The following is a 19,032-nucleotide window of genomic DNA, read 5'->3' as shown; positions in this document are numbered from 1 at the left end:
CATGTAATTGAATGTATAGAGATGCATGCTTTTTAATGTATTGAGCAAGCATTTTAGGAAAATTATGGAATGAATGATTAACAAACATCCTTAATATAGGGAGAAAACATTGATCAAATCAGGCTGTATCACATTCATAAATGCTGCTTGTTAATTTTGCCTCTTTTCAAGGAATAAAAAAACCCCCCAATGTCATGTTATTTAGCAGCTGGAGAAATAAACCCATTCCTTTCAAATGGATCTGCTTGCTGATGTACTTCTATCCTGTTCTTTGCCAAGCAAATGAATCTGTCTGTCCTGCTGGAGAAGGACTGAAGCTGATCTCTGTTGAGGAATGATCTGTGCACGTGCTGTGTGTCCGTGGGTACAGTAGGGGTTAAATGCAGGGCGTCACCCCCAAAACTGCACAAGACAAAGCCCCAGTTTGATGCACCTCTGTCTCTCTTCCGTGCAGCACTTGCACTTGGAAAGCTGACTAGTGCTGGTCTAGTAAGAGATTGGCATATGCTTTCTGTGAGATACCGACTGTGCAAACCTGCTATTACTTTGACTTAATTTTATTCCTGAAGCCTTTAGCTCACTCTCTGCAAGAAGGTGCAAGCCTCAGGAGCTGACATGTCTCCTCGATGAAAACTGTTGGGCTTTTTCTCTTGTTCAGAGGCTATTTTTGCCAGAACTGTGTGCAGTCGAGTCCTGTCATTTCCAGTGGGCCTCATTTCAGGGAAAATGCTTCTGCTGGGAAAGGCTGCCAGCTTGGAGCCGGGCCGTTCGCGCCTGGAAGTGGAAGGGAGCAGTAGACGGTAGATAAAGGTGGCAGTTTCCGTCTGCTGGGTGTCTGAGGAATTAATTAAGAACGCTCCCTGCTTCACAGAATCTTGGAGATGAAACCACAGTAGCTGAAGCTCTCCATAGTCCATGTGGGATATGACTCAAGCAGCTCCTATGAGACACCCAGAAAAAAAAGGAAGGAAACAGTAAAACACAGAAAGTATTGAAACAGAAACTAGTTTAGAAAATATATGCTGCCTAAATCAGGAGTTTAAAAATTTTCGCCTTTTCAGTAGTGCTTTCAGAATATGACTTGTGACCCACTTACTCTGCCGTACAAACTCCTTTGGCAATTAATAGCATTTTCTTAGAAGAGAAAGCCATAAGGAGAACCAAAAAAGCAGAAAAGGTATTTTAAGCTCTATTAATGTAGTTTAGCAGCTGGAGAAAAGGTCTAGATCAACAACTATGAGCAGCCAGTCACTGCAAAGCAGCTGTGGTCATAATTTGTTGTTCCACGTCTATCTGCTTTATTCTGCTTGTTTGTTTTATTAACTGCATCTCTGTCATTTTATAAACTCCTTGGGTTACAGAGTATTACTTATTAGCTTTCACTAGTATGCCGTCCACCGGGTCTGACGTGACCAGAATGGCAATTTACTTTCCCATTCTAAACACTAATTTATCAATTATGACTTTTGCATCTCTGCTTTCACACAGTTCTTGTCCTGTTGTGGGTTGTGCCCTGTTACTGAGTGGACAGAGCCTGGGATGTTCTTCTTAACATATGCTGTTTTTTCCGCAATGAAAAGGGAATTTATATGGAACTAAAACTTTATGGTTTACAGTTTCTCTTTTCACCCTTTAAACCATACACTTGTGGATTTAATCTTAATTTAATCTTGGATTCTTGGATTGTGATACTCATTAATTTTAGGATTTCTCTGTCCTGTACATGTTCATCCCTTTCCTGTGCCAGGAATCTTTGCTTCTTGAGATTTTTAATTTACTCTACCTATAATTTTATAGTTTATGGACTACCTGTTTTAATAACAGCTTTCCTTCAGTTTTGTACCCCCATTTTAAGTTGTTTTTCTTTCATTTCAAAGTTTTAATGCCTTGTATGAGTGCAGGTTTTTTTGCCTGTATGCCAACAAAAAGGAAAGATCACAGGAGAGATGGGCCTCCTGCTTTTTCCTCTGGTGCCACAGGAGCAATGACAGGGAAGGTTTTGCTCAGCCTTCGCTGCGCTGAGATGGGGCAGGCTCCCTGCAACTGGAATTGAACCACCGGATTCTGGCACACTCTGCTGAATGTGCTTGAGCAGGGGATTAGATGAGTAGGTAGCTGCAGTGTTATTGACTCCACCTTGGATACATCCTCATGCAATAAATAAACTGGGTAAGAAGCGAGGGCTCTTACAGGATGCTTTGGAGAATGTATTTATTGGAATTTATGACCATTAATTAAATTTGAGTGCAAAAGGCTGTGAAAACAGGTAAAAGAAGTTTTCTCTTAGATTTATATTGAAGAAAAACTGGAAACTTAGTTTGGGAGGGGGGTATTTTTTTTATCATCAGATATCTAATTGTCTCCCAGTTTAGGAGAATTTGATGAGATATAAATTTATAAGTGCAGCATTTTAAGACGAAAAAAGCGAAGTTGGTACTGATAAAACTGCAGTCATCAGGCCCTCAAACAAATTTTGATACTGGTTGCTTGAAGATGGTCTAGAGAAAATTAGGGAACTGTATTGTCTTTTGACCAGGAAGTATAAAGTGTTGTGCAGAAGCAGCAACAACATGGACGGCTGCTCCGAGGTGCTATTGGTGAAGGCAGCCCCTGGCCTCAAGCAGGATGTCCCTGCACCGTGCAGTGCTCCGCTCTTGACTTTGCTCTTTTTCTTCTAGTAATCTATGCTATCCTGGTTTCTTTGTGTACATAAAAGAGTTTTACTTTAGCTTTCAACCAGCATTTAAAGGTCCGTGCCCTGCAAGCGGTTGTTAGCTGCAATGACGCTAAACAGGACTCTGTTCTCCTTTAGTGAGTTCAGTTTAGTGTTTTGCTATCCTGATGCCTTAGTACTGATGTGTTAAGAATTACAAAGTGAGGAAGATTTTAGTTTCTTTTGAAGAAAATAATTTTTGTAGGGAAGACATTTTCCAGGAGCAGTTGAAGAGGTCTGTGGCTCAGGGTGGGGGAGCAGAGCAGGAGTCAGGAGAAGGTGCTGTTTCCCACCCCAGCACTGATGTGCTTTGTGATCCTCAGCTATCAGCTCCCAACATCATGCAGGAAATAATAACTAGCCCCTAAAAGAAGCTATCAGTATCTGCTAGAAATGGTTCCGACAGCATCTGTAAGCAGTGCCAGGAGATAAAACTTGCTCAGTCATGACAGTTTGGTGCATCAGTTCAGTCATTGGCAATCCTATAGCAGTTATGCCATGCTGGTGTTCAAAGCAAAACAGAAAAAAATGAAAAAGGGCTGACTAGCAGACCAGATGCTGTTTATCCAAGGTCCATAAGAAAAATGTAGCCTGCTGAAAACCTAGGGAAATCCAGCTTGAACATGTACTCCTTAGTGAGAGGATTTTTCTGTTTTAGAAAAGAAAGAGGACAAATCATTGTAATGAAGTTCAAGATGGGGATTGTTACCAGGCCAGAAAACTGACCTCTTCTGAGAGACATCCAAGCACTCGGTTGTCAGGGGCACTTTTTCATAGGAATGAATTCTTGCTGAATAATTTTAGAGTATTAAAAGATCAACAGCAACAGCAGGATAATAAGTATGCTTTAACTTTTCTCATGTCCTCTCTTTCTCCCTTGCTCTCTCCCCAACATATTTTGCTGTTCCCAGAGGAATTAGTACTTGTGTATGAGATCTTACACGTTTTATAAAATATATACTTGATATACTTTATATATAAACTGAAGATGTTCACGGAGTCACGATGAAGTTAGCACTCTTTCTGCTCTGTTACATAGGGATTTATGTGAGCACATCTACAAAATACACCTGGGCGAGCAGGAGGCACATACTTAAAGATGTGACAGATTCAGGCATTGATATCTGCCTGTATCAGATCACTACAAGGTATAATCCTCAATATAGCATTCTGTTTTCTGCACTTTGTGCCATGCTCGGTTGGGATTTTAACCACAACGATACTTAAAAACTCTTATTTTCTTTTAATCTTCAGTACTCTCCATGAGATTAGAGATACACTTGCTGAATGTAGCTCAAGAAATCTTTGCATCATGTGGCAAAATTCAAACAAGAAAGGGACAGCGTCAGATCTCTTGGGTAGCTATTGCTAATAATCCACTAGGAGAAATATAATCCTTAAAATATGATGAAAATTCTGCATCCACTGGTATCGTTCCTGTGGTTACTGCAACTGACTTCTATTATCTGACAGCTTCTGCCTTGAATTTTCTTTTCCTTGAGATCTAGCCTGTGTCCTGGTGTTTAGGCTGGAGGCTCTAGGTTCACTGTGGATATGAACCGTAATTCCAGCGCGGAAAGGGGTTTAGAGGAGTGAAGATTTGGTCTGTGCCTCCTGTGAATACAGGCTCTCAAATCCCTGTGATCAGTTTATCACTAAGTGTTCTTGGGAAAGTCTTATGGGATGCCCTGCATACTGATGGTTAATGGTGAAGCTCCTTTGGTTCTGGATCACCTCTCATGACCCTCTTATGGATGGTTTTGAGGAGCCATTGCTTTAGTTCCCTGTGATTTCTGGAGCTGGAGCAGGGTTTCAGGGCTAGTTCCTTCTGGTGGTCTGGAGGATAGTAGAGATTGTGGAGTTTATTTTGTTCATAGAAGACCTCAGGAGAGGGTTATGTTGTCCTGATATAGCCTCAGGACAGGCTACATCTTGTCACTGCTGTTTGATGATTGCAAAGGACTTTAAAGTTGGTCTTCGTCAATATATGCTTGATTCTGCAAACCACAAAGAACAGCAAAAAATGAAGTAATGATACTTCCGTTCAGCTACAAAATCTTCCAGTATTTCTTCTGTGGGGAACTTGCAACTGAAATTACCACGTGAGTTAGATCCCTTTTATTAAGACAAACTTCTTGCTTAGAACAATTTAATTTACCTTTGTTTAGAAGTAGCTCTGGTCTATTAGCTCTTGTGTTCTGTACACATACACAAAAACTGTTAAGTAGTTTTATTTATTTATTCATTACAAGTTTGCATTTGTATTGTTTTGAATTTCCTTGAGAAGCTCTGTGGATAAACGAGTAATTTGGAATATCAACATTTTAACCTACTAACTTAGTAATTTCAAACAGGTTTCTTAAGGCAGAACCACGATTTCAAGTTCAACTTGGAAAATAATCATTGATTCTGAACTACTTGTAGTCTGAAATATTTTTAAAATCAACATGTTCTACAGTCTTGGGTATTATGTGCCTGTATGCAAATGTTACCCGTATTTTGCTTTTTGAAGATAACATGTTGATGATTCCAGTTAATATAACACTTAAATTGCTTTAAGTAAAGCTGTAATAAGTCCTGCCTTTTCTGCAATTAAGAATGTGTATGATTGAACCGGTATTTCTGTATCATAACCCTGAACAAGTTACAAGGAAGGATTCTGATGGATTGATTTGCCAATTATGCACGCTTCTGTGATCCTTTTCATTGCAGCCACCAACACACTAGGATTTTAAATATATTTATCAGATTGACCATTTAAACTAATTGGCCATAGCCATAGCAATTGAATTTTGTGAGTGTAATATTCACAACTGTTATTTTTAATCATATGTGGTAAGTGATGACAGCCTGCTGCTCGACACACAGTAAGCTGATGATTTTCCAGTCGCTGAAGTGATTCCTTCATAGTCCTGGCAGAAGCCTAGATTAGGAGGGCTGTGGTCCTCGCACATGCCCTCCTATCCCCTAACGGTCTGCTGGGGTGAGGTGGATGCACAGTGGATCAACACAAATGCATCTTCATTACAGTGTCTGACATACCTGTACCCTGTGCTTTGCTTTGTGTTTGCTTTCAAATTTATGTTAAAGAGAGGAAGCTTCTTTTTTCTTTAAACTTGTGTTGTTTTTCTTATTTTGGGGGTTGCAGTTCTAGGGGAGCTTTTGATGAAAGACATAATATGGATTTGTAAGAGCAGTGGGACAGGATTTCTGGTATGTTAGGGAACACAAAGGTTATCGTCTTACTTGATTGCAAATTATCTTAAATTTATAGGACCATACTGAAGAAATTTCTCCAGTAGCTAGGTTAAACTCCACGTAAGTTTGACAGCATTGGAACAGGAGCTTTGGACTTCCACTGCTGAGCATCAGAGCTTTCATGATGTTAAAGACTTAACATTTTTGCTTTTTTCAGAATCAACAATACTTTGTCATTGGGGGGAAAAGCCTCAGTATTTTTTTTATTAAAGGCTTAGGCTATCAAAATTGCAAGATTGCGAATTGAAATAGGTATGTGCCAACATATATGCATTTCTCTCTTCCTCTTGAATTACATGGGTTTCATGGGTTTTGTTATCATTTATTTGCATTGTATAGTTACAGGTAACTCTTGGTAGTTGTAGAATTAAGGAGTGCTCTGGCACTGTTCCACCCAGGCTCTTGAGTGGGGATCAGCAAGTGAGCAAGTGGTTACTTCAGTCATTGCTTGGGCTCTGTCTCCCCTTTGAACACGGGAGGTATATATTATTCCGCTTCATTTTTCCTCTTTGCCTGTCTCTGTGGATATTAGGAGCAGGATTCCACCATCAGGTTCCACCCTGCATATGGCAGTGTGGTGGAGCACAGGGAAAGCAATATGAGGGCTCTGCTAGTCTTGCACAGGTGCTTTTCTGAGGCTAATGATTAAACCCCAGTAGCTAAGTTTATATACATTTTTTCCGTCTGAATACACACTTCATCAATTCAAGCAACATATTTCAGTTCAATACATGTATCTAGAAAAACAGTAGGTATGCAATAAACCAGACAAGAACTCTTTGAGCATTGCAAAGTGCAAAGGGATATATTGAAGGGCAAAGACCTTCCCACCTCTGCTTCAGATTTCCATTTCAGCATTGATTGAATGTTTTCATGCTAACTGTATAGCACCATGTTCTGTAAACTTAAATAGGGGAAGGAGAGAGCACCAGGACTTTGCTTTGTGATCACTGTCCATCAATATGTAAGCATTTCATTTTTGAATATGCTCTCTTGTAAAGGTGGCCAGTCTACAATTTAAACATAACTATCCACTTCAGCGTGGTTTGAAATTTATATGTAAATGAGCAGCATCTGTTCTTCTTGGCTTCTAAAATTTCTTGATCAGTTTCTTCACTTATTTGTTGCCCTCCTCAACAGCCGCAGTCTGAGCAGAAAACAAATGGTCACTTTGCCCCAGCCTGGCTCTGGCCGAGGAATAAGAAGCAATGGACAGTGCTGGAGCAGCACATCCACCAGTATGAAATGAAGGGGGCAGGGAGAAGGAAAAAAACCAACAAAACGAACAGCACTGTTCTAAAGTGTTATAAACCATCCTTCAGGCGTTGTCATCTTAGTAAACAGGCCACTGTATGAAGCTAATTGTAATGATAATCTGCTCTATGCTGCTATTTAATAATGTCTACTAACCAATATTTGAAATTTCTCTCCCTCTAAAGCAAAAAACTTAAAGCCTTTACACCAAGCTCATATGCTGTTCCATATGCATTTTGAGCAGCAAATCAAGTTGTTGTTTATTAGTGTGATGTTCTTGTTCTCTTTGCCTCACCACACTCCTTTCATGCCTTAACCAACACAGTACAGTCGAATAGTCTGGAGCTGAACTTTTGGAGATCTTTAACCCTCTTTTCTGCCTCCACCCCCAATCCTGAAGATGTGGGAAACCCCAGACAATGCAGAAGTAATGATCTGAGGCTTGCAGCAGTTTTCACGCAAAGCTTTTATTTAGGAAGTGGAAAATCTTTCTGGAATGGTGGGTCTTTTTCTGTTCCATTGTAAAAAGCATGTGTATTCACATGCCTCAATTCTGCCTGTATAAATATTATGCAGGTGGCTGCATTTCACAAGTAAGCTGTATCAGACTGTTCAGACTTGTTTATTTCGCATCTTCGTTTGTTCTGGCATTACTCTAAGCCACTTCCCAGCTTTCCTTATGTGTTTGAAACTTTCTTAGATTATAGATGTCAGATACGGGGACTGTACCTCGCTGCATATCTCAGGTATGAGCTTCTTAAGAATGAGTTAATTGGCTGATGAGCAGAGCTAATCTTTCAGATGTGTTTGATGATGCTGACATCCTCATGCAGTAAGGAATCATAGTTAGTTTTAAATTAAGCAGCTCTGTTTTCTTACCATCCCCCCTGTTTATATTCTTGGAATGTGTTGCTTGCAGTATTGTACGTAGTCTGCTATAGCTGCTCTCAGCAGTCGTAATTGCTACTAGTGATGAAAATTGATTTGTGCAATCAGAAAACCATTATCTGCATTCTGACTGATAGTGCTGCAGTTGCCAACGTTTTAAAATTCTTCTGACAGCTGTTTTTTCAGAATACTCAGGGGTCACGCAGTCACCGGGATTCCAGCTGCTTTATACCAAATCTTACTTGAGCATTAGAAGAAAAGGAAAAAGCTCTTAATGACTCTCAATATGGTTTTGTTTTTTGTTTTTTTTCCAGAGAGTTTTTAAAGACTTAGTGTTTGTCAGAGTCCTCCTTTGCCAGATACACTTGATCAGGAGTGCAGTGTTCCATGTTTTACCACAGTGTGAAGTGTTTGTAATAGGTTTTCTGTTCTGTTACATTATCAGCTGCTTTGATAAACCAATCAGTTTGGTATTAGGAAATGCCAAACAAGTAACTAACATGTATGGTAGTTTACAGACTGCACGAGGAGTCTGGTGAGCCCTGTACTTCCCAAATGGAGCACTGCCTTCTCTTTGTAGGAGTCCATTAGGACCTGGGTCTTTCTGTGTTGGCTCCAGGTCTCCCTCGAGGTTTCTTTTCCTTCAGGCAACACACAATTTTTATTTTCTATTTTTCCTCTGTTTAATGTTTCCTTTCCTTCTTGTTTTTTTTTTCTCTTGTCTTCAATGAAATTTTTTTTGAGGATTCCTGTGTTTCATATGTCTTGCTGTTTCCTCATCCCCTTTTCTGTTTCTTCTGAAGGAGCTAAATTCAAGCTGCTACTGCTATTTGGTTACTTTCTGCCTTGTAGAAACTAAGAGCAGAAGGAATGGGGAACAGCAGGAAGAACAGTAATAGCATTGTCTGGGAGCAAAGCCTTAGGAAATGTGCATAGTATTTTTAGGGAGAAGTTTTGTGTGTGTGTTCGTTTTTTCTTTTCTTCTTTCTGTACTGTCTCATATTTTCCTGACATTCCTTCAGAAAAATACATACTGGTTATATTTTGCTGGGCCGAGCTGTTCCAGTACTGCTGGATAAACATTGATTTTTTTTTTTTAATTATTATTTTTTTATTTTCCAGTCCCACCATTCCTTCATTGCAGGGAGAGCTGGAAGAGGTTTATTCTCTGTTACTCCTTGCACACATTTATCTTCTCACAAGAAACCTTTTAGTAAAAGAGCATCAGTAAGGGTTCAAAGCTAATTACCTGTAAGCAAAGAAAAGCCAGAATTGAAGTTGTCGGTGCTTGTCCCTTGCTGTATAAATATAGTGGTGCGGATCAGGAGAGATGATTCTGTTTCTCCCTGTCTGCTCGCCTGCACTTCCAGCTCAGCCAGATCCTCGACTCAGAGTTTGCTTAGTGTGGGGTGGAGGAGACTGTACATTTTCCAGCTATTAGGTGTTTTCATTTGCTTATGGTGTGTGTGCCACCCGATAGATACATGGATTAAAAAAATCCTTTGACAGCTAACAAGTACTCATAAACTGTGGGATGGGCTATTGCTAACATCCTTGTTTCTAGCATTTAGTGATTTTTTTTTTATTTTTTATTTTTTTTTCACCCAAAACGTTTGTGTCTTTTGACTGTATTTCCCAGAATGCTCAGGTTTCATTCTTTGCTAACACTTATTTTGCAAAGAGGAGCTGGATCCAGGAAATGTGAGTTCTCTTCTGGACTAGAAACATTGATATATAAATTGTCTTTTAAACTGTGCTAGAACTAGCGTGGACTCCCATGATGCCTGGTTTGTTTGTTGTTGGGTTTTTGGTGGTTTTTTATTTGAAGTTTTCTCTGGGATGTGTAAATCCAGGGAGCCTCAGTGCAGTTGTGGAACTATGTGCTGTTCTGATACCCTCGGCTTGGAAAGGATGTAGTAGAAAGAGGTCCAGAAAACATGAGGAAAACCACAAAAAACCCATGCTAACAGAGAAAGAAGACAAGTGAGGAGAGATATTAAGACATTTCCTAACTGATTGACATAAGAAAGTACAGCTCTTTATTCTTCATAGGGAAAAGTCTCCGAAGTGCAATTCCTTCTGAAACCAAGCTTATGCTGCACTGCATGACACAGTGTGGATTTGGCCCAAGAAAAGCATTGAGCTCACTTTCCTCCCCTTCCCACCCTGTCCACCCTGTGCAGGTGCCATTAAAAACTGTCAGAATGTGTGCATGAAGCTGGACCCGGAGAACATGGGTGCTGTTCCCAAAGCTTATGCTTAAATGTAAAAGCTGCTGATCGAAGGCCATTGTGGAATTTGGATAATGAGGTGAAGTCTCTGTGCTCAAGGAGCAATTAAGACCGGCTTTGCTATCTCTTGTGCAACCCAGGGGAGTGAAGGCTTGTCCGGCTATCACTGGAAACATAAATAACGGGGTAGTATTGGGGAGCCAGGACAGCCCTGCTTTTCATCAGCAGAGACAGTAAAATCAAGATAACAGAGACTTTGTGTAGCTCTTTGTTTCCTTGAGAGGCTGCCATGTCTGGTAATTGACCTTTGCCTCGTTACCTGTGAAATGCATGTTAAAGTTGACGCCCCTGTATATGCTAATGAAGATTTTAGAGATCATGCTAAACATATATGACGGTAGCACTCGTCTCTCCACCCAAATCATACTACATGTCACCTAGGGGAGGGAAACCTTGTAATTTTGGGGATAAAAGGATGGAGAAAACGACTGTTAAATTGGGGAGAAGAAACTTGATACCTGACGGACCAGCTGACGGGCTGCGTTCTCTTCCTCCACCCCAGGCAGGGACACCTTTCTGGGTAAGCGCTGCGCCTTTCACCCTCTGGGGAATGTTACCCCGGGTTGCTGTACTATCATTATTTTTGCTAGCAATATTAACCTTAAGTAATTAGTGCTATTGTAGTTAGTGAATTTATCAACGGCAATCTTGAATCTGTGACTGTTGCTCTCAATAAAGTAACTAATTTCGATTATTTGTGAATCTGATTCAGTGAAAGTCCTTTGGTGGGACTCTGATAGTAAATCAGTGAAAGTCCTGGGACTGTGACAGACAAATATCGAAACTACAGTCCTTTTAATGCCACAGTAAAAATGAAGGATTCGTTTGCAAATGCTTTGTTGGCCACACATTTGAGATTGGGCTTCTTAACTTGGTTCTTTAACTTTAGTAGTACCATTTCCATCCCTGCTGTGATTGGGAAGTGCAGTTTGCCGTATTGCAGCTGAGAACTGCGACTTGTGTATGAGTTAATGTGCGGCTGGGGTGACTGCACGCACTGAACTCTACGCACAGGTCTTGCAAAAGTGTGTTGCGGCATTCCTACCCACACTTTGTCTTTTTCATGGTGCCTGAAATTCCCTGGGATCTGGAAATAGGTTTGCTTTGTGGTGACTCCCTCGATGCCCAGATGTGAATGGTGATTTCTGTGTCATAGATAATCACAGCCTGCCTTGCCGTTTGCACGGGATTTGCCTGTAGTCTCATTTCCGCTTTTGTGTCTGTGCAGTTTCTTCCTTCTTTATTTGGTACTTGATTTTCCCCTTGTCTTTGAACTTCAGTTTTATTGACGAAGGGGAAGTTAGTTGTCTTCCCACACAAGATTTTCTAAATTACTACTACGGAATTGAAACACATCTATAGTTATCTGGGATTTTTTTCTCACATTATTTTACATTTAGAGCAACAGCCGGGAAGGGGACCTTGTAGTTACAGGGGTTTGTACTTGTTCTGGGCTTCTCTTGTGCAGAACTTTCCAACCATTGCCCACATGGTGGTAGATATCAAATATAGTCACCTGACTCCTTGGACTAATGAGAGGTCACCAAGTGCCCTTCTGTTTGTGACATGGGGGAAAAATTGGTCCCGTATCTTCAAAAATGGGTTACTACACTTTCACAGCACATTGACACTGGTCTTCCGTTTGCTTTGTGGAAAATACTTATAAATAAGTAGAATTGCCCTGTAAGCAGTTACGCAAAGCAAACGGTTACTAACGTAACCGTTAAGCATAACGGTAACATAGCATAAGGTAAGTTAAGCATTTGTCAGTAAGGAGAAGAATTTTGATGAAAAGCTGAAAGAGCAATTCTAATCCTATTTGCTACTTGATTTTTCTATGTGTAGTTATATGGATAGCAACACGGTAGTTTTATGAAGTACTCCATTAATGCCTGATCTTTAGGTTACTGTTTACGTGGTACACTATTTCAGTATATTATATCAAAAATCAGTTTTTCAAATGGATGTTCATAAGGATGAATTGATTTTAAAAAATCAGTCAACAGCATGTAATAGGATTAGACTTCGTTAATACAAGTATATTGCTCTCCTCTGTTCATTCTTGTTGGACAATCTGCCAAAGCTTTGAAATTTTCAGCAAGAGAAATTGTGGGTGGACAAGGTAAGGTGATTGATTAATTACAGTCACAGTCAACTTACATTGACATGATTTACATGAGTGGCTATTTGAGCTGAAAGCTCATAAAGATCATAAGGCTTCATTTTAAATGGCAATCTCAACCCGTCCATTTTCTTTGATAATTCATGTGCTGTTAAAAATGTCAAAATTTATTAGCATTTTTTTATTTCCCATTACCTAATATTCGAGCAGATCACGTACCTACAAAAGTGGTGCTTAGGGTAATTATCACTGTTCAAGATATTGACTAACTTAGGAGATGCATCAAGTTTATGAAATTCATCCTTCCCAGGTACTTGTGTGGCAAAATTCTATGAATAATACAAAAGGTAACCCACTTCTTTGATTAATATTATATTATTCTGATTTAATTTTTAAAATCACTCAGGTGGAATTGTTCTCATACTTAGTTTAGAAGAACTCTCAAGTTCACTGGTATTGTTTTTCTGATACCTGGTCAAGACTTGCAAGCATTTCCACATTTCTGTCATGCTGTTATGTCTAGAAAGGTTAACTGGAATGAAATCTAGTGTACCTCAATGGGAAGTGCAAATGGAATAATTACCCCTGAGCTGGTTTGGCCGGTGAGGGATTAGGCAGGGATCACGGTCTGAGCACACAATAAGAGCAAGTGCTGGGAAGTGGGGTTTTCTCAAAGCAGCGGCTGTAGGTGAATACATCTTTCCTAGAGTGTAATCTGTCAGACTTTGGTCAGAGGATATTTTATACTCCTAGAGCTTAGCTTTTAGTTTCCTGAGCAGCAGCAAGGAAAACTGAAGAGATGGATGGAATGAGTACATGAAGAACACAGATCTGTAGGTGCTGGTCAGTCTTAGTTGTACCTTATTTTGAGAGCTATTGCTGCCTTCTGTACAGCGCTAGAAAACTGTGCTAAGGGCATGGAATAGCTATTCTTGTGCTTTGTTGCAGCTACAATGAACATAGTGTGTATAAAAGTGAAGATATTCAAAGAATTAATGTTTGCTCAGTGCTTTCAAAGAAGAGGTACTGGTGTAGGTGCGTAGTGCTACCTAAGTGACTGATTTAGCTTTATTCTCAATTATTCTTTTCCGACTGAAGATGTCCCTTTAGGTAAGTTTTTGGGTTCTTTACAAATTAATTCTATCCGCTTTGAGGTATGAACATGTTATTAAATCACTTTGTTTTGGAGTTTTGATTATGCTGTCAATCGTGTAGTCATCATACCTATTTTGGACAAATACACAGTACTAGGTTCCCAGCTCAAGTCTGCTCTTCCTCTTTGTTCATGGTAAGATCTTAGCGTGTTAACTAGCCATTTGCAGTATCGGAAAATGCTTCCCAACTTGCTATCTTAAAAGGTTATTTTGTATAGTTTTGCTTTTAGGAACACTTCTATTTATATATTAGGTTTTCAGTAACATTAAATAATTTTATTATTACTTCTGACAATATAACTGAACAGTTGCCAAATAAAAACTTAATGTAATGGTTCTAGCCGTATCTTGGACCCACAAAGGTTCTTAGCAGCTTGCTAGTCACAATTATGCAGGTATTTCATTTCAGTACCTGTTTTCAGTATTCCTTCCTGAACGGCACAGCTTCAGAGAGTGGCAAAATTACTGTGTTGTTATCGTTATACCCAGAAGTAAAAAGCAGCGTAAAGAAGGATGCCGTGGCATTAAAGAGGTGAAACAAGTATTGGAAACTGGCTTCACTGAATTAGGAAAAAGAAAAAAGAGCCTTGTTGAACATTTTGGCACTTGTGCGCCCTCCCTTGACTTCCATCACGACCTCATTAAAAACAAAATCTTTTAGGTATGATGTGAAGGGCTGTATAAGAGCACTTTGCTGCTGTGATAACAAGCATCATGAAAGTTAGCCAAAAATTGAAGGTGCATGTGTAAGTAAAATAATACGTTACAGGCGTGTTGCAAGGCACCAACATAAAAAAAGTCTTTTTTCTTTTCTTATTCTGTTTCTCTCCCTGTAAGCCGTTACCAGTCTCATAGACCTTGGAAAGACTCTAAACTTTATGCCTATTTCAGCGGAACTATCCGCAGAGGAATTAAGAAAGCACAACAGCAAAAGTATGAGCAAGTTTAACCAACATTCAGAGGCTTCACATGGTGGAGCAACTAAGACTTTACAGGTTGAGGCTAGCTCTCTTGACTGGGAGTAGGTGAAGTTGAGATGTATGTTAGACTTGACCTGGTATATTTTTTAGTGACTTCAGTGGAGCATCACTATTCCTTTCCGCGTTTTGAGAATGATACACAAGAGCACAAGAAAGAAACCTTTCTTTACAAACAAGAGAAGGAGAAAGTGGAGGTTGATTTTTTTTTTTTAATTTTTTTTTTTTCCTCAGTAGCCTGTTCTCCCTCTTCGTTGCTAATTTTTAAATGTCCTTGTGCAGATTTCTGAGATAGGAAGGCTACTGCAGGAAGGGAATTTACTGTAAAAGGACATACATTTTGGGGCTTGATCTGGAGTGCTGAAAATGTGCTCTCAAGAACTTCTGGACTGGTGGTACTTCAAGAACATATGTTAGTAGATGTGCCATTTAATGTATGCTTTCTTTCTTCTCTCAGGGTTTGAGATTTTCTTTTAGCTCTACAAGAAACATACTATTGTTTCATTTCTGTTTCTCCCTTCTGCATGGAGTCACTGTGTTTCATGGAATCTTCTTTTCACTTTCTCTCCCTGGTTGGTTATTCAAATATGAATGATTCTCTGATAATTTGACTGAAAGTGATGCTTTTTACCTCTTCTGACTTCCGAGTTTTAAAATAAAAAACTGACTGATATTCTTTGAAATGTTGTTCCATGTCTTAATTGTGAAGGAAAGGGAGCTATGCTCCTTAACCAGGCTGTGGTCTGAATTTGTACTGCAGCTCAGAGTCATAGTTCTGAAAGTTAAGCAGTTATGGCATTTTCTTAAAGAATGTCAGCTCAATGTTCAGGTGTGGTCAGCAAAGGAATGATTAGGAAAGAAATATAGAACAAAACAGAAGATGTGTCTGAAACACTGTCTGCATTTCTGGGCAACCCCTCTCTGGATGTCGAGTGAGTGCGACAGACGCAGAAGGTGATGCACAAATGTATTGAGCAATTTCCGTAAAAGATTCTGTACGCGTCTTGGAAAGCAGACAGTTAAACCCACAGGAAGACGTGCGCCACTGCAGCCTGTTGGGTGCACTGACAACGCGTTTGAAACGGGGAAAATTAAAAATGGAAAGAAATAAAAAAGTAAATACGTACAGATATTTTTACAGAATATAGTAATGTTTTAGATCATCTTGTGACTAGATAATGAGAAATCTAAAATTTGAGTTGTGTTTAAAAATAGAACAGACAAATTTAGGGAAGTGTCAGTGCTCCATAGCTGCCCAAATGCAGCCTCTGCTTCAGGAAACCCTCACCTGCTACTCGCTGTAGCTGGAAAGGTTAATGGGGAAGCACCCTTCTGGATGTCCTCTGTTGCGTCATTTGTGTCTAAACTTTCGGTGTGGTTGCTATCATAGGACCGTTGGCCTGACTTAGGATGACTTTTTTCATGCAGTCATTTTGTGCAGAAGTAAACCCTTACACCACCATTGCTTTCACACTCCTGTATCACTGATACCCAGAAATCTTTATTGAAGGTTGACTGTGTCAATCAGTTTGAGCTTGAGCTGAACAAAAACCCCACAGCTAAGCTGCATTTGCTGTCACTGTGCATTATTCGCATAAATACTTGCATGTTTATGCTGTGTTGATTGTATCTTTTACTACTTTTTTTCCTCTCCCTTTCCTCCAAGGACATTACTTTTATCTTCTAGGCTTCCGGAATGATTTTTTTGTCGTGTTTCATTTTCTTTTGCAAATACCGAAATTTTTTGGTGGTTGTTCCTGACTTGTTCACAAGTGGTTATTTCCTCTAATAAATAAGAGAGAGAGGACATTATCGAGGTCTCTGCTCTTTTTCTTTCTTGGTTATGAGCTAAGGTCACCGTTTTGCTTCTTAACAGACATTGTTAGTTAATTTCTGAAAAGTATCCTGGGGACGCTATTAAGTGTTGGTCCCACACATGTTAAAGCAGATCTGTTTGTTTTTCATGTGTGCTTCCCCCTTGCTACATCACATTTACTGGGTGTCTTCATATTTACTGGTTAAGCATTTTCTTGTTCCTGGTTCTGATTTGCCTTCATTTTCATCAGCACTCTGTACACTAATGCTCACGCTTTGGGGAACAAGAAGCATTGCAGATCCCAGCAGAGACACAGGACTGTGGTGTGACTGGAGTCAGGGAGCCCTGGCCAGACAGTGCATGTGACTTGAGTGTGGTCACTGGATGTTCATGGAGGGTAGGCAGGAGGAAGAGGATGAGTAGCAACCTATGCTTCTTGACGGCACAGTGCTCACAAACATCACGGAATCACGGAATCTTCAGAGTTGGAAGGGACCTCTAGAGATCATCTAGTCCAACTCCCCTGCTAGAGCAGGATTGCCTAAAGCACATCCCTCAGGGCTGCATCCAGGCGGGTCTTGAAAATCTCCAGAGAAGGGGACTCCACAACCTCCCTGGGCAGCCTGTTCCAGTGCTCTGTCACCCTCACTGTAAAGAAGTTTTTCCGTGTATTTGAACGGAACTTCCTATGTTCAAGCTTGTGCCCATTGCCCCTTGTCCTGTCGCTGGGAACCATTGAAAAGAGCCTGGCTCCGTCCTCCTTCAACCCACCCTTTAGATACTTGTAAACATTAATCAGGTCTCCCCTCAGCCTTCTCTTCTCCAGGCTAAAGACTCCCAGCACTCTCAGCCTTTCCTCATAAGGGAGGTGCTCCAGTCCCTCAATCATCTTGGTTGCCCTTCGCTGGACTCGCTCCAGTAGTTCCCTGTCCCTCTTGAACTGGGGAGCCCAAAACTGGACGCAGTACTCCAGTTGTGGCCTCACCAGTGCAGAGTAGAGGGGGAGAATGACCTCCCTCGACCTACTGGCCACAGTCTTCCCTATGCAGCCCAGGATGCCATTGGCCTTCTTGGCGACAAGGGCACACTGCTGGCTCATGGATAATTTACTGTCTACCAGGACCCCCAGGTCCTTCTCCTCAGAGCTGCTTCCCAGCATGTCCGCCCCTAACCTATACTGGTGTTTGGCATTCTTCCTCCCCAGGTGCAGGACCTTGCACTTGCTTTTGTTGAACCTCATTAGGTTCTTCTCTGCCCAGCTCTCCAGCCTGTCCAGGTCACGCTGGATGGCAGCACGGCCCTCTGGAGTGTCGGCCACCCCTCCCAGCTTGGTATCATCAGCAAACTTGCTGAGGATACACTCTGTCCCCTCATCTAGGTCATTAATGAATATATTGAACAAAATTGGACCAAGTATTGACCCCTGAGGGACACCACTCGTTACAGGCCTCCAACTGGACTCTGTGCCGCTGATCACAACCCTCTGAGTTCTGTCACTCAGCCAGCTCTCGATCCACCTCACTGTCACCTCGTCTAGCCCATACTTCCTCAGATTCCTAATGAGGATGTTATGGGAGACAGTGTCAAAAGCCTTGCTAAGGTCAAGGTAGATGACATCTACGGCTCTCCCCTCATCCAGCCAACCCATTATAACATCATAGAAAGCTATCAGATTGGTCAGGCATGATTTGCCCTTGGTAAATCCATGCTGACCACTTCCAGTAACTTCCTGTTCCTCTATGTGTTTGGAGACGACATCCAGAATGAGTCGCTCCATTACCTTCCCAGGGACAGAGGTGAGACTAACCGGTCTGTAGTTCCCTGGGTCCTCCTTCTTGCCTTTTTTGAAGATTGGAGTGATGTCAGCCTTCCTCCAGTCCTCAGGCACCTCTCCTGTTCCCCATGACTTTTCAAAGACGATGGAGAGTGGTCTAGTGATAACATCTGCCAGCTCTCTCAGCACTCGCGGGTGCATCCCGTCAGGGCCCGTGGATTTATGAATGTCCAGCTTGGCCAAGTGGTCTCTGACCCGGTCCTCCTCAACTAAGGGAAAATCTTCCTCTCTCCATCATGCTAAACACAATCATCATGACAAGCAAGGAGTGTATTGGTGTCTAAACTAGCAAGGGAGTATATGGGAAGTGGAAAGGGGCACATGTATTGCTTTGGTTCTTGGAGTTGTAGGGGCAAAGAAGGGCTAAAGCCCATCTTGAGCTAGGACTAGAGGGGACATAAAAGTTAAAAGGCTCTAAGTATGCTAGAAGCAAAAGGAAGTTCAAGGAAAATATGACTGATAAGGAGACTGGCCTAGTGATGAACAATAAGGAAAAGCTGAAGCACTCAACTCCTGATTTTGTGTTGAAGCAAAGTAATCTCCCAGACCTCTGGGTGTACAAATACGATTTGGGAGGAAGAATGAGAGCCAATGATGGGGGAACAACAGGCTGGAGAGTACTTAGAAGTGTAACATGTTCATGGTGGGGTCACAGATGACTGGAAAGAGGCCATGTTTTAGTCATCCCTAAGAAAGGCAAGAAGAGGACTTGGGGATCTGTTGGC

The 19,032-nt window shown here is 41.0% G+C and overlaps 1 protein-coding gene across 1 annotated transcript in view; it reads left to right on the top strand.

Annotated features, from left to right (window-relative positions):
- Positions 1-19,032, top strand: part of DDX10 (DEAD-box helicase 10) — a 193,869-nt gene that overhangs the window by 133,585 nt on the left and 41,252 nt on the right. The gene's annotated exons all lie outside the window — the stretch shown is intronic.

The sequence above is a fragment of the Larus michahellis genome, chromosome 1 (assembly GCF_964199755.1).
Source record: "Larus michahellis chromosome 1, bLarMic1.1, whole genome shotgun sequence".
NCBI classification, from domain to species: Eukaryota; Metazoa; Chordata; class Aves; order Charadriiformes; family Laridae; genus Larus; species Larus michahellis.
This window is presented reverse-complemented; position numbering and strand designations above follow the sequence as displayed.